Source organism: Bos grunniens, chromosome 7 (genome assembly GCF_055505025.1).
Source record: "Bos grunniens cultivar Pamir isolate PY7600 chromosome 7, Bosgru_T2T1.0, whole genome shotgun sequence".
Taxonomy (NCBI): Eukaryota; Metazoa; Chordata; class Mammalia; order Artiodactyla; family Bovidae; genus Bos; species Bos grunniens.
In genome coordinates, this window is record NC_141171.1 from 103,783,977 (window position 1) to 103,798,881 (window position 14,905).

Consider the following 14,905-nt stretch of genomic DNA (forward strand, 5'->3'; position numbering starts at 1 on the left):
GACTGGAAAATCCCAGGGACGGAGGAGCCCCGTAGGCTTCAGTCCATGGGGTCGCTCAGAATCGGATAGGACTGAGCGACTTCACTTTCACTTTTCATACATGCATTGGAGTAGGAAATGGCAACCCACTCCAGTATTCTTGCCTGGAGAATCCCAGGGACAGGGGAGCCTGGTGGGCTGCTGTCTATGAGGTCGCACAGAGTCGGACTCGACTGAAGCGACTTAGCAGCAGCAGCAGCAGCAGACTCTTGAGAGTCCCTTGGACTGCAAGGAGATCAAACCAGTCAATCCTATAGGAAATCAACCCTGAATATTCATTGGAAGGACTGATGCTGAAGCTGAAACTCCAATACTTTGGCCACCTGATGTGAAGTACTGACTCACTGGAAAAGACCCTGATGCTGGGAAAGATTGAAGGAGGAAGGGGAAAGGGATGACAGAGGATGAGATGGTTGGATGGCATCACTGACTCAATGGACATGAGTTTGAGTAAACTCCGGGAGTTGGTGATGAACACAGAGGCCTGGCATGGTGCAATCCATGGGGTTGCAAAGAGTCGGACATGACTGAGTAACTGAACTGAACTGAACATATATATACACACATGAATCATCTATGAATATATACATTCTATCTATTACACATATAACACTTTTTTTGAGCTTTAAAAGGTCCTAACCCTAATTCAGGATTATAGTAAGCTCCATTTATTTGTTTACCTATTTAGAAACAAAATTTATTTTCTTTTATTAGTTTCCTAAGGTGGAAACTTAGATGATTGATTTTCTAATATGAATTCAATGCAATAATTAGCCTCTTTTTTGGTTTCACTGAAACTGAGGCATGCTCATGCTGTGCTAAGTTGCTTCAGTCGTGTCCGACTCTTCACAACCCTATGGACTATAGCTCACCAGGCTCCTCTGTCCGTGGGGTTCTGCAGGCAAGAACACTGGAGTGGGTTGCCATTTCCTCCTCCAGGGGATCTCTGTGACCCAGGGATCAAACCCACAGCTTCTGCGGCTTCTGTGCTGGTAGGCAATTCTTCACCACTGTGCTGAGGGCCCTGGGCAGCCCCATTCGTTTCACTGCATCCCAACAATTTTGATAAATTTGTTTCATTTATCAAAATATTTTTATACTTCTCTTTAGATTTGTACTTTGACCCATCCATGTGTTAGAAGTGTTTAGCTTAATCTCTGTTTTCTAGGATTTTATAGTTACTTTTCTTTCATTGATTTCTTATTTAATCCCATTGTGTTCTGAGAGCAGCATTGTATTACCATTCTCTTTATTTATTTATTTTTTTTAATTCTTAATTTTTTTTATTCCTTTTCCTTGTATTATACATTGGCTAAGACACTGATACAAATCTTGTCAAGAATAACTGGACTATAGCTTTAAAAAAATACTGTTACAATTTCACCATTGAGTGTGAACTTTGATATAGGTTTTTCATAGGTACTCTTAATTACTTTAAAACAAATCCTTTCTTTTTTTTTTTTTTTTTTGCTTTTTTTTTTCTAATTTTATTTTATTTTTAATCTTTACATAATTGTATTAGTTTTGCCAAATATCAAAATGAATCCGCCACAGGTATACATGTGTTCCCCATCCCGAACCCTCCTCCCTCCTCCCTCCCCATACCAACCCTCTGGGCCGTCCAGTGCACCAGCCCCAAGCATCCAGCATCGTGCATCGAACCTGGACTGGCAACTCGTTTCCTACATGATATTTTACATGTTTCAATGCCATTCTCCCAAATCTTCCCACCCTCTCCCTCTCCCACAGAGTCCATAAGACTGTTCTATACATCAGTGTCTCTTTTGCTGTCTCGTATACAGAGTTATTGTTACCATCTTTCTAAATTCCATATATATGCGTTAGTATACTGTATTTATGTTTTTCCTTCTGGCTTACTTCACTCTGTATAATAGGCTCCAGTTTCATCCACCTCATTAGAACTGATTCAAATGTATTCTTTTTAATGGCTGAGTAATACTCCATTGTGTATATGTACCACAGCTTTCTTATCCATTCATCTGCTGATGGACATCTAGGTTGCTTCCATGTCCTGGCTATTATAAACAGTGCTGCGATGAACATTGGGGTACACGTGTCTCTTTCCCTTCTGGTTTCCTCAGTGTGTATGCCCAGCAGTGGGATTGCTGGATCATAAGGCAGTTCTATTTCCAGTTTTTTAAGGAATCTCCACACTGTTCTCCATAGTGGCTGTACTAGGTTGCATTCCCACCAACAGTGTAAGAGGGTTCCCTTTTCTCCACACCCTCTCCAGCATTTATTATTTGTAGACTTTTGGATCGCAGCCATTCTGACTGGTGTGAAATGGTACCTCATAGTGGTTTTGATTTGCATTTCTCTGATAATGAGTGATGTTGAGCATCTTTTCATGTGTTTGTTAGCCATCTGTATGTCTTCTTTGGAGAAATGTCTATTTAGTTCTTTGGCCCATTTTTTGATTGGGTCGTTTATTTTTCTGGAGTTGAGCTGTAGGAGTTGCTTGTATATTTTTGAGATTAGTTGTTTGTCGGTTGCATTCCTATACACTAATAATGAGAAAACAGAAAGAGAAATTAAGGAAACAATTCCATTCACCATTGCAACGGAAAGAATAAAATAGGAATATATCTACCTAAAGAAACTAAAGACCTATATATAGAAAACTATAAAACACTGGTGAAAGAAATCAAAGAGGACACTAATAGATGGAGAAATATACCATGTTCATGGATTGGAAGAATCAATATAGTGAAAATGAGTATACTACCCAAAGCAATTTATAGATTCAATGCAATCCCTATCAAGCTACCAACAGTATTCTTCACAGAGCTAGAACAAATAATTTCACAATTTGTATGGAAATACAAAAAACCTCGAATAGCCAAAGCGATCTTGAGAAAGAAGAATGGAACTGGAGGAATCAACCTACCTGACTTCAGGCTCTACTACAAAGCCACAGTTATCAAGACAGTATGGTACTGGCACAAAGACAGAAATATTGATCAATGAAATAAAATAGAAAGCCCAGAGATAAATCCACGCACATATGGACACCTTATCTTTGACAAAGGAGGCAAGAATATACAATGGATTAAAGACAATCTCTTTAACAAGTGGTGCTGGGAAATCTGGTCAACCACTTGTAAAAGAATGAAACTGGACCACTTTCTAACACCATACACAAAAATAAACTCAAAATGGATTAAAGATCTAAACGTAAGAGCAGAAACTATAAAGCTCCTAGAGGAGAACATAGGCAAAACACTCTCTGACATACCATTCTCTTTAATTTATTAGGGTATGTTTCATGAATGAGGTCTATCTTTGTGAATGTTCCACATGTATTTGAGAAGAGTGTGTATCTTGCTGTTGGGTTAAGTGGTTTATAAATTATCCAGTTCACTATATCCAGTTTTATTAGTGGTGTTGAGTTCATTAAGTCCTTAATGATTTTGTGTCTAATGGATCTGTTCATTTCTGATACAAAGATATGGATGTCTGCAACTACAAAGGAATATTCATCTGTTTCTCTTTGTAATTCTATTAGTTTTTGCCTCAAATAGTTAAAAATAAAAGTATTTATTTTACCTTCATTATTTTTTTTTCAAAATTTTCCTTACTTTATGTAGATCTAATTTTATGACCTATATTATATCCTTCTTCTAAGAATTTTTTTCATTTTTTTAAGCTTTTAATTTTATGCTGAATTATAGTTGGTTAGGGCTTCTCATGTGGCTCATTGGTTAAAAAAAAAAATTCCACCCACAATGCAGGAAACTTGGGTTCGATTCCTGGGTCAGGAAGATCCCCTGGAAAATGGAAGGGCAACCTACTCCAGTATTATTGCTGAGGAAATCCCATGGACAGAGGAGCCTGGTGGGCTATAATCCATGGGGTCACAAGAGTCAGACACGACTTAGGGACTAAATGACTGCATAGTTGGTTAACAATGTTGTGTGACTTTCAGTTGTATAGCAAAGTGATTCAGTTATATATATATACATATATATATATATATATATATATATATATATTCTTTTTCAAATTATTTTCCCAATTAAATTGTTACACAATATTGAGCCAAGTTCCCTAGGCTATACAGTAGGTCCTTGTTGGTTACCCATTCTTTTAATACTTATTGATGGGCAGGTTGGTTGGAAACAGAGACCCTCAATTTTTGTTCATCTGAGAATATCTTTATTTTGCCTCCAGTTTTGAAGAAAAATATTTCAGGGTACAAAATTCTAGGTTGGTGTCTTATTGTTTTTTTTTCCCCTCAACAGTTTGAATTTTACTCCATTTTCTTCTTCTCTCTTACATGGTTTCTGAGAAGTCTCATGTGATTCTTATCTTTGTTCATTGGTAAACTATTTCCCCCGCTCTGGCTTTTTGTCAGGATTTTTCTTTTTTTAACATTTGATTTTTCTGCAGTTTGAAAATTATTTCTCCAGGTGTGGTTGTTCTGGCATTTATCCTTCTTGACATTCTCTGAGCTTACTGGATTTGTGGTTTGGTGTCTGACATTAGTTTGGGAAAGCTCTGAGTTATTACTATTTCAAATATTTCTTTTTTTAGTATAAATTTATTTATTTTAATTGGAGGCTAATTACTTTACAATATTGTATTGGTTTTGCCATGCATTGACATGAATCTGCCATGGGTGTACATGCGTTCCCCTACCTGAACCCCTCTCCCACCTCCCTCCCCGTACCTTGTACCTGTTTCCCTTTTTCCTCTTCTGGTGTTCCCATTACACGTGTTTTACATCTTCCATCTCATAGTTTCTAGATATTCTGTTTCTTTCAGTCTTTATTTTTATTTTTTTCTTTCCAGTAATGGTACTCAGGTCTGCCACATTGCAGGCAGATTGTTTACCATGTCTGGAGAAGGAAATGGCAATCCACTCCAGTATTCTTGCCTGGAGAGTTCCGTGAACAGAGGAGCCTGGTGGGCTTCAGTCCATGGGGTCGCAAAGAGTTGGACACGACAGAGCAACTAACACTACTACTATTTACCATCTGAACCACCAGGGAAGCCCATTCTAGTTTGGAGATCTTATATTAATATATCCTCTAGCTCAGAGATTCTTTGCTCTGACCAGTCTATAAAAAAAAAAAAAAAAAGGATTATTAAAGGCATTCTTAATTTCTATTACTATGACTTTGATCTCTAGCATGTATTTATGGTTCTTAGGATTTTCATCTCCCTGCTTACCTTGTTCATCTGTTCTTGAATGCTCTCTAGTTTAACCAGTAGAGCCTTTAGCAAACTCTTAGAAGTTGTTTACATTCTCAGTCTGATAATTCGAACATCTTTACCCCGGCTAGTTCTGACACTTGCTCTATTTCTTTAAATTGTACTTTTTGTCTTTTGGTATGCCTTGTAAATTTTTGTTGAAACTCTTCATGATGTACTGGGTAAAAACTACTGCTGTAAATAGTCCTTAAAACTATGATAAGTGAGGTGTGGGCAAGGGGAAATGTTCTATGGTCCAAAAATTAGGTATGCCTCTGGACTTGTGAACTTCACAAGATTTTCACAATTTTTTTCCTCCCCCTTTAGGTGGAACAGGATGGCTAGAATGAGCTGCAATTAGTTATTTCCCTTCTCTCACCAGGAGAGCTAGAGCTAGAGCCAGCTAGAGCTAGTTATTCCCTTCCTTTCAGCTCAGTTAGGCTCTGATAGTACCCAGACAGGCTAAACAGTAACAATGAAAGTGTTAGTTGCTGTCATATCCAACTTTTTAGGACCCCATGGACTGTAGCCCGCCATGCTCCTCTGTCCATGGAATTCTCCAGGCAAGAATACTGCAGTGGGTTGCCATTCCCTTCTCCAGGGGATCTTCTAGACCCAAGGATTGAAACTGTACTACAAGCAGAATCCTTACCCTCTGTACCACCAGGGAAGCCCCTAGTTGTCCAAAAGTATATTAATTTTATCTTAATAGATAATTATGGAATGTTATATACAATACTGCATCATCTTTTTATTTATGTTTTGACATATTTAGATATAAAATTTGCAGTTACAACACATTAATGCAGAGAATTATAATGCATCATTCAAACTTTCCTTGAAAGTGAAAGTTGCTCATTCCTGTCAGACTCTTTGCGACCCCATGGACTGCCCATGGAATTCTCCAGGCCAGAATACTGTAATGGAGCCTTTCCCTTCTCTAGAGGATCTTCCAACCTAGGGATTGAACCCAGGTCTTCCGCCTTGCAGGCAGATTCTTTACCAGCTGAGCCACAAGGAAAGCCCAAGAATACTGGAGTGGGTAGTCTATCCCTTATCTAGGGGATCTTCCTGACCCAGGAATCAAACTGGAATCTCCTGGATTGCAGGCGGATTCTTTACCAACTTTCCTTAGCAGTACTTTCTTCATTTATACAACATTTAAAAAAAATATTTAATGTGCTTCTCTTGTATTAGGGTCATAATGAGAAAAACAGAAACAATAAGATAGGACAATGATCCAAAACATTTAGGTAATAGAGATTTTACTTTTTAAAAGTACTTTATAGAAAGGAATATGATAATTTACTTGAAAAATACTGCATAAAATATACAGCATAAAATATGCAATAAGACATATAATAAGAGTGCTAATTATAGAAGAATGCTATTTTTAATACAACTGGTTCATCTCTTAGGATGCAAATGCCATTGCAATCATATTTTCTGCTTCTGGGAAGGCTTTATCTCAGTCAGTTATCCTACAAACTTTGAGAAGTTTACATGATAACTAACAGAGGTATTTATAAGCCAGTTATTCTGTTGAGATATGATCATCAGGATATAAACAGGCCATAGAAAGTAAAACTCTTTCTCTGGAAAACTGCCATTAGATCTAGGGTATCAGTGAGAATTCTGTGCATTTTGGAAGCATGAACTGCTATGGTTGCAACCTGCCATATTCTATAAAAGAAAAGAGGTGTCCTTTAAAAGAGTTTGACAAATCATCAAGTGTTATTAAAACAATAAATCACCAGCCTGTAGTCTTTGAACATTTCCTTCAGCCCTACACTCAGGCCATTCTCTTTCTCATAACTTTCTTAGCTATTTATCTTCATGCTGCACCAAAGAGCCATATATGAGACATGTGTGTATTGCCATGTGGTGAGTGTATTCACCAAATATTTTATTGTCCATTGCAATATTCTCAGAGGATATTCAAGTTTGGGCTTTCTGTTGACTAATAGAAAACTTTTACTATAGCAAGTACACTTAGGTGTGCTTAAAAAAATCTTTGAAAACAATAGAAAATAAACGTTGTTTGAAATACTGCCCATACTTTATTAAAAGATATATACGATTTATAAAATGGTTGTACATTAAGTAGATATTTTATCACCAAACTACTTAGCTTAGACTATGAATTTCTTTCACAACAAGATTCCCAAAACAAAGTGCTTTACAGTCCCAAACTATTATTTTAGTTGAAATAATTGCTAGTTCTAGCATCAGTAAATTCAATATACAAGATTTATTTCTCTTTTTCTTTTCATAACTTCATTTGATAAACCCTAATTGCTTTGCTTTGAACATCCTTTTCTCTTCTGTTGACTTTAATTTCATTTTCCCTGAGCTTCCCCTACTGTTGAGAGAGCCATATTCTGCACAATTACTCTTCAGAACAGTCAGCCACTGTTTCATTTGTTACCAATGGTAAAAATGCTAATAATTGACTTATCTCATAGTCAAGACCAAGAATCTAGGTGGCTAAGGCAATCTGAATGCTATAATGGGTTGTGAAGACCATGTAGCTCAAAACTCACTGTCATGCTTTTAAGAAGTGAATATTTTAATAAGGATTAATTAATTATTATATATTTGAGATGTCAAAGCAAATCTGCAGAAAGAGGTTTGCGTGGCTTAAGTGCAACATTTCTGTAATGCATGTGGGTTTTACATGACAGTATATTCAGTATTAAACAAGTACACTTCACATAGTTGTTTAAGAGGTTAAGCTGTTTAACCTCCTTCTGTGGAGAAACACACACACACACACACACACACATATATATATATATATATATGTATATATATATATATAGAGAGAGAGTGAATAATAATACTCTGCTTGAAACAGTTTGGAACTAATCCCTTTAGTTCTTGAAACAATTTGGAACTAACCCATTTAGTTCTGGACACTCTGATTTATGAGGATTTAAGAGCGATATTGGCAAACTTTGGCTTATTTAAAGGAAAAAATGATTAGAATGGTGATTTGGAGTCATATCATGTGAGATATGTTTCCAAGAAACTGGCATATTTAGCCTGCAGTGAACTAGATCCAGGAAGGTTGTCTTTAAATATTTAAAAGGATGACATCATGAAAAGTAACTGGATTTACCTTGTATGTTGCCAAGGCTTAGATCTAGAAATGAAACAATAGAGTCCTACAAAGATAAATTTAAACTCCATGTAAAGAAATATATTCAAACGGCCAGAATTTTATACAGATAAATTTTTAGTGCATGGTTCTGTCTACCTACCTACCTACCTATCTGTTTATCTCCAAACTACTATATATTAGGCACTCTTTTTATAAAGTAAATCAACAAATAAAATAAAAGGTCCCTCTTCTCTTAAAATGCATATTCTAGAGGAATTCGATATCCATTGGTAATTTTAAGGGGTGACCATTTATCAGCACTGCCAACTTTTAAGAGCTTCTCACAATTATGGAGGAGTGTCCCATGTGGCTCAGCAAAGAATAAAATTCCATGAACAGAAGAGCTTGGTGGGCTACAGTACATAGGATCACAGAGAGTCAGACACGACGTTCCAACTGAGCACACGTGCGTGCCCACAATGATAGAAGTGCTGGGAGCTCCATTTCCCATAACTTCCTCCCCTTATTGTTTGAGCTTAAAATCTTCCAAGAGAAACCCATTAGTTTCCAGAAGTTGTGGCAGCCATACTTACGGGATGATGCAAGATACTTGCTTCTTCAGGTTGAACTCTTGTGAATCGCCTGCTTTGCTGCTGTAGACTGGTATTCTGTATACTGTTATTTTTGTCAAAACTTCTTAGCATTGAGATTTTCACTAACAAATGTAAGATTTCTTTGTAATGTTCACTCCCAGCTTTCTCAGTGACATGAAATACCTATTATCATGTATTAAAATAGCATTTCTAATTAGTAGGAAGTCTTTTAAATCAACACAGACTGATATGCATCTCTAGCTACCAGAAATTATTTAAGGGAAAACAATCTTCAAAAATTAAAATCTATAATTGGCTTTCTGTTATGATTAGCTTTGAAGTTAGTAGTGGCCTTTCTGACACTGGAGTGAGGCGGTCATGGACCTGTACTTCAATTCCCAGACCCGAGCCTATTCTAACTCAGATTGCCATGGTAGACAGAGACAGGGACCACTTAAGCAATGACCTTGAAATACTGTCACAATTACACAGTATAACACTTCCAGTCTTCCTCTAGGGAATCTGAACCTGTTATCCACAGTGAATTTGTTTGGGGAAAGGAAGGATCCAAAAATTTTCAGAGACTGTTTGGCACTGACTGAACTGAAATGAATTCTTTGGAACCAAAATACTGCTGTGGCCCACTAGTAAGAGTAGGGGCTATTGCTAATGACATGATAAATTGAGATTTTTGTCTTGCTCAATTTTACAGTGTGCCTGGTAGGTCGCATAACTTACTCTGTGGTTTTTATCCAGTTCTTAGATGTACAATATGAACAAATAAATTCTACAACTGTCATAATCCCCACATTAGTTCCATGATAAATGAGGTGTGGAATAGGGGGATGAAAAAGGCTAAGCTCAATTCTCTAGAATCCCCTCTTTCTACCAAAACAGTACACCAAAAATAATACCACATCCTGGAAGACCTACAGAGAGTAATATCACAAGCAAGCACCTAAAAGATGAAAGGGTGGATATTAACTTTCACATTCTCCAACTTCTATTTGGTCAGAGCACAAGAAATACATATGCTGAAGAATTATAGTAGCTTTTCAGAAACACCTTCCAATTGCATCTGTATCCCAGATGTGGTTTCTTGACAGGAGCAAATTAATACCTCTAATAGGACTTGGTATGCTTCTATGAGTCTTGAGTATGCTGTCTTTTCTGTGGTTTTTCTTTAATCTTAGGGCAGACTTATGTTACTTCCCTACATCTATCATAATCTAATTTGGGGTGGTTTTTTTTTTTTGTCACTAAGTTGTGTCTGACTCTTTTGTGACCCATGGGCTATAGTCCCCCAGGCTCCTCTGTCCATAGGATTTCCCAGGCAGAAATACTGGAGTGGGTTGCCATGCTCTTTTCTAGGGGATCTTCCTGACCCAGAGATCGAACCTGCATCTCCTCTGTCTCTTGCGTTACAGGTGAATTCTTTACTGCTGAGCCACCTGGGAAGCCCCAAAAGACTTTGATTATCTCATATTACTCCAAGTCTTACTCTGATTCACTATATTTATGACCTCATGCTGAATGGACTTGATGAGCAAGAAAAATAAAATATCTTAGAAATCTTGCTAATATCTATGTGTCCCAGAGTGTAGGCAACATAATCTCCCAAGGTTTAAGAGTCTATCACATTAACTAAATTTTAAATTGTCCAGTGGTCCACATCATGTTCAGATTACATGACAGTTTAAGACAAATACGTTGCAATTTGTACTCTAAAAATAAGAACAGGAAATGATACTTGGTATTTGGATTCTAGAAGCAACTTGTACCACACATTGGAGTGTGTACTCTAGTTCATTTACTGAGCAACCTTATTATAGAAGAAAGAAATGGAGTTAATAGAAGTCCACATGGCCGTAAGATTCTCTGTCACTTGGTCATATGGTCTTGCAAATCCAGTGGTGCTTGAAATGTTTGTGACTGATAGAAATGACGTATGAGATGTCTAGATTCTCCAATAGGAAAATTAACATGTAATTTCTTAGAGTTTAGGAATAATCTATGCCCTCTTCCCCATAAAACTCTTCTCTTTTTGATAACAATCCCCAAAGAGAATCAATCCTTCACCAATAGATTTCATGGCATTGTGCACCCCGAGATGCTTTTCTCATTGTCTGACTCACCAGATCATAAAATTGGTAAGTCAGAAAAGGAATATATTGCAAAAAGGAATATAATATCATGTGGAAGTAACTAAAATGCCTTTAGAACAGATATTAGAGTCACAAGTATTTTGCATGAGGCAGGGCACAAATTTTACTCACTCACTTTCATTTCCACACCCTCCTCCCATGACCATGTGGGCAATTGCCTATGTCCAGTGGATTTGGAAAGATAATACTTGGAGTTGTTTTTGGGGAATTCCACATGGTATTATGTTTTGGCAGCATTCAAGGGATGATGGCTGATGCAGTATAACTCCTTAGTAGGGAAAGAATATATTCCCGGTGAAAAGAAATTAAGGCATTGCAGCTGGTCATTCATTTTGCTGAGATAAGGGCTCAGAGATATGGTTCTATTTTGATTTGTAAGTAATTGATAGTAGCTTGACTGACTGGTAAGGGACTTGAAGGAGTATAATTGAAAACTTGGAGATCCAAGTTAAACATATGTATATGGCCTCTTGAAAAGCAGAGTATAATTATACTCATGTCTCATGTAAACATTCACCAAAAGAAATTCATTGCAGAGAAAGCTTTTAATAAGCAGATGAGCAAAAATAACATCTCCAGAGATATCCGTTTCTCCCCCCAACATCCATCACTGGCTTATGACTAAGTTGTCGTTGCAGCAAAGTTGAATGTTATATATGATCACACCAGCACGCTCTTATTCTCACCAAGGATACCCTGACTGCGATTATTAGTAAGTTTAACAAATAAAGGAAAACAGCAAAAACTGCCATTAGTAAAATCAGTGCCAAAAGTTTATATGACAAAATATCCCAGTGGGCAGTAGCAAGTTAACCTCCTTGGAGACTAAAATCGTATAGAGTCCAGTCAGTGATAACATGGCTAGACTGTGGTTTTATGTTGATTTTAATTTGATAAGAAACTATTAAAATACACCCCCAGAGAATTCCCTGTCTGCATACAGGTAGGATAATATTTGTGTAGACACTTCAGGACCCAGTTGAGGCAGGGCCAACTGATTCAGATCCTTCTGGATACATCACTAGGTAAATAATAATGATAAACACAGATGCTGAGAGCCATGAGAACACGGATGCTGAAAAGGAGAAAATATAAATCTACACACAATCACATATTGCAGAATCTCGTACTGTAATAGCCATGAATATTTTCTTGCTTGCTTAACAAGTATTTATAAATAATCAAATGCATTTTTCCTTCCATATTACCTTCCTATCTAATCTATTATTATTAATAATTAATCAAGTTAATCTATTTGTGTTAAAATATGAAGAGGGACTATGATTTAGAACTCAGAGATCAATAACGATGCATTTTGGGAAAGAAAAGGTGGCCTTTTGTTTTACTAAGAATAGATGAATGATATTAGAAATAGTGCTGTCTTTTCTTGAAAGATGAGATATGATTAAAAGTAGGGATTAGTGAGCATGGATGCTATATTGGCAGAGGGTGGACTGTCTTGGATTGCATAGTTTAAGAAACATCTCTATCACAGAGGAGGAGACAGGAATGATAAGTACCAAAATCCCTTCTCTCTATGGTTTCCAGACCAACATTTTAAAATAAGTATTATTCCTACATGGGTCAACACTAATATATTTGATAAATATACACTTTAATATATGTGCAAGTATGTTATTAAATCATGAATATCATAAAGTACATACTATTTATAGTTTTTCAGATTTCTGTAAGTGCTATTTTTGAAAGATATCTCATGAAGTCCTGTCTTCATCTCAACAATATTTTATGTCTGTCTTTCTTCAGGTATTTATATCTAGTTTGTTGCTGTTTACTACTGAATGAAAGTGAAAGAAAGTGAAAGTCGTTCATTCGTGCCCGACACTGCGAGCTCATGGACTTCTCCAGGCCAGAATACTGAAGTGGGTAGCCTCTCTCTTCTCCAGGGAATCTTCCCAAACCAGGGATTGAACCCATGTCTCCCGCATTGCAGGGGAATTCTTTACCAGCTGAGCCACAAGAAAGCCCAAGAATACTGGAGTGGGTAGCCTATCCCTTTTCCAGCGGATCTTCCCCACCCAGGAATCAAACGCAGGTCTCCTGCATTGCAGGCAGATTCTTTACAAACTGAGCCATCAGGGAAGTCCTACTATTGCTTCGTTATCTATATTGTGTATCCAGCATATATTGCTTTCTTTTCTTCCACTAATGGGACTTAGATACATTCTAACTTACTGCTTTCACAGACAATTCCACAATAAACATACTCACAAATCTTAAGGTCTTACATGGAAAAAAGAATTCTCTGGCACATTAACAAAAACTACTGTGTCATACGACATAGCTCAAACTGCATTCTGCCTTTTTTCTCATATAGTTATCCTCTGCGGAGTCTGAAAGCTATAGACCATGTTCCCCAGTATCAGTGCGGTTAGAGTCCTAGATATGCACTAAATCCTGCCACTTTCAAGCACTCAAGTGAGATTTGGATGGTGTGACAAAGCCTGCAGGCAACTTCCTGCCTCTTTTGTCTGTTTTCTACTAACACACTATGCAGGTTGTTGTTTTTTTCTTTGCTTGTGGTTGTTCAGTTGCTCAGTCACGTCCAACTCTCTGAACCCATGGACTGTAGCACGCAAGGCTTCCCTGTCCTTTACTATCTCTTGGACTTTGCTCAAACCCATGTCCATTTAGTTAATGATACCATCCAACCATCTCATCCTCTGTTGCCCGCTTCTCCTCCTGCCTTCCGTCTTTCCCAGCATCAGGGTCTGGATGGGAAAGAGTCAGCCTCAAAGAGTTGGCGAGCATGTGAAATGAGCACAGTCGGACAGTAGTTTGAGCATTCTTTGGTGTTGCACTTCTTTGGGGATCTATCAATAAAAGAATAAATTAGGTATTGTCTAATATCCTAGGGTTTCTAATTTTTTATTTCTGGTTATTGTGAATGTGCAAGTGCATTTAGTTTTACGGTGTATAGAGACTTTGTACAGTGAGTTGGATCGATCTGGGCACTTTTAAAACCCTGTAGTATAGCATTGCCTGGAAAAGCCAAGGCCTTTCTGGTTGTAGATTTAGAAACCTTATTTGTCATCGTTTGTGTAATAGTGGATTAATCACTTGGGAGAGAACTTACATTAAACAAGCTCGCAGAAACGAAAGCATCAAAATCGGAATTCCAGTGTATTAAAGTAGGCCAAATAACATGATACTTAGGCTCACAGCCCTCCCTCTAGGCAAAGCTGTATGGGAAGTAAAATTAAGATCAGAATATGGCTTCACACGAGAACATCATAGCAAGTTCGGAGGTAAGTTGTATTATCCTTATGACTATTGCCTCCAAGCCGTGAGCACTGGGTGCATCCATCTCCTTTATCCTGTTAGGTCTGATATCCTGTTAGGTCTGAAAATAAGCCTAGAGACTTATTTTCATGAGCCTAGTCATTCTCTAAACTGGGCACTGATGGACACGCAACCAGTTTGGTCTTATTAGAATGCTAGACTGTTATTAATCATGTGCAAATCTTCTTACTTTGATAATGTGCTCTATCAGATAATAACTTTCATATACATACTAAAATATGAGTTTCTTTAGTCGAAATCATGATTCAAACAGAATCTTTATGACTCAAAAGATCCTAAAGGGTATCGTGTTTCCTTTAGTTGATATTGGATCTTCATTTCTGCTATATGCTTGGAAATGTGCCAGCAAAGACTTAGTGTTTAATGTTTGTTAAATGAGTAAACTCTGGTCCCCTCCCACTTTTTTGGCCAAATTGCTAACTTTATCACTAACATATTGATATAGGCTAGTTTCATTCTTTAAGAGT

General features: G+C 37.3%; 1 protein-coding gene across 9 annotated transcripts in view; it reads left to right on the forward strand.

Annotated features, from left to right (window-relative positions):
- LOC147370072 (uncharacterized) overlaps positions 1 to 14,905 on the forward strand; it is a 204,243-nt gene that overhangs the window by 85,821 nt on the left and 103,517 nt on the right. For 3 of the 9 annotated variants that reach the window (XR_015168641.1, XR_015168642.1, XR_015168643.1), the window contains exon 3: positions 12,882 to 12,997. The exons of the other annotated variants lie outside the window; for them this stretch is intronic. The gene's annotated coding sequence lies outside the window, so the exon portion shown is untranslated. The remainder of the gene's footprint in view (positions 1 to 12,881; positions 12,998 to 14,905) is intronic. 9 annotated transcript variants of the gene reach the window in all.